Source organism: Meleagris gallopavo, chromosome 2 (assembly GCF_000146605.3).
Source record: "Meleagris gallopavo isolate NT-WF06-2002-E0010 breed Aviagen turkey brand Nicholas breeding stock chromosome 2, Turkey_5.1, whole genome shotgun sequence".
Lineage (NCBI taxonomy): Eukaryota > Metazoa > Chordata > Aves > Galliformes > Phasianidae > Meleagris > Meleagris gallopavo.
The window spans coordinates 41,932,982-41,934,501 of NC_015012.2; the positions used below are offsets into that span (position 1 = coordinate 41,932,982).

General features: G+C 44.7%; 1 long non-coding RNA gene across 1 annotated transcript in view; it reads left to right on the forward strand.

Moving 5' to 3' along the window:
* The window catches only part of LOC104909700, a 17,551-nt gene extending 16,037 nt beyond the window's left edge, over positions 1–1,514 (forward strand). The window contains exon 3 of the long non-coding RNA XR_792535.2: positions 907–1,514. This is a non-coding gene — a long non-coding RNA (uncharacterized LOC104909700). The remainder of the gene's footprint in view (positions 1–906) is intronic.
* The last annotated feature ends 6 nt before the right edge of the window (positions 1,515–1,520 follow it).

Here is a 1,520-nt window from a genome sequence, read left to right on the forward strand (position 1 = left end):
AAAAAAAAAGTGCAAAGAACCCTTGTAAATTATTTTAGACCTGTTATCACCAGCTCAAGAACTTTCTACAGCTATATCCAATCAATTGGCGACATGCTGCCTTCTCCCATTCATCTTCTGAGGTGGTCCCGGAGAGTTTTGATATGCAGAGTCAGTTCTAGACTGAGAGTGAAAAAAGCCATTCTTGTTACAGAACATGGAAACTGGCACTGCCTTTTAATCTTCCTCCTTCTTTCCTATTGTGCATCAGAGTTTAACTTACGGAGAAGGTAGCTCCTTGGAACAGCCCAAATTTTGTTGTATATAGTGGGAAGAAGTTAAACAAAAAGAGTGCTCGGGAATAACGATGGAAAGCTTTTCTTCCACAAGATCAAAACGGATAGAATAGTATCTCACAGGGAGTAGAAGCGTGACTTGGTATGGTCTCAGAGACTGTTGTTTATGGAATTATCCTGTTCACCCCCAGGCAATGATCTGCTCTGTATTTCCACTCCTAATTTCCATCATTTCCCAATAAAAACATGATTTGCCAGCACGACAGTAACTTAGTGGAAACACTTGTGTCAAGGCAGATCTCAATGGGAACTTTCTAAACCACAGAAGTGGCATAGTGCAATGTCTTATTCTGTGTAGAGTATCAGTCTCTATGTGCTGGCTAGGTGATATAAATAGTATTTAAATAAATAGTATTTAAAAGGAAACATGTAATAGCATAGGATTGTATCTAAAACTTGGCAAATATATTCAGTTCTGTTCCGTGTAAGTTTTTAGGGCATCTCACTGAAGGGAAGGGATGTGCTACTAGGTCCTGAAAACCTCCATGATTCATTCATAAAAATAAGCGTCTTACTATCTAAGAAAGCATCTCCCACTGATGGTTTGAAAGCTTCCTCCTTTATTTTGCAGCCACATCTTACCAAAGCCTTGTGTGGGAGATAACAGATACATCAAAGGTCATCATGCCAAATTTAACATCCATATGAGACAGAGTGGTTACACATTCACTCTCTTCTTGGCGCTGCTTTCTGTCTTTTCCTTCTCACCAAGATAAACTTAAAGAAGAGAAAGGAGTCAGCACCTTCGAAGTGTTCCCAGCACACACTGAACCTGACTCAGGCTTGTAGTGATAGCACTTACATCACCCGTATGTAAAATTGTTCCAGCAAGGAGCTGGCTGAACGGTTTGGGCAACTGGCCACTTAACGCATGCAGTCATTTGGAGGCCAAACTAGCCGTGTCCCAGACCGGAAGGCTGCTGAAAGGAAAGTGAGGGGCTGGGCGTGCAGTGAAAGGACAGAAAGCAGCATTCATGGAGCCCCTCAGAAAAAAAACAAAAAACGAAACCGGGCCCGACCACACAAGCGGCTCGGTGAGGGGGCTTCTCCTCGTCCAGCTCAAAAACAGCAGGAAGGCGGCTTTGGGTTCCCCTTAGGATGAGCACCGCACACACCGCACGCTACGGTTCCGGCGGAGATCCCCACACCCGCGGATCGCGCACCGCACCCCGCCCACACGCGCGG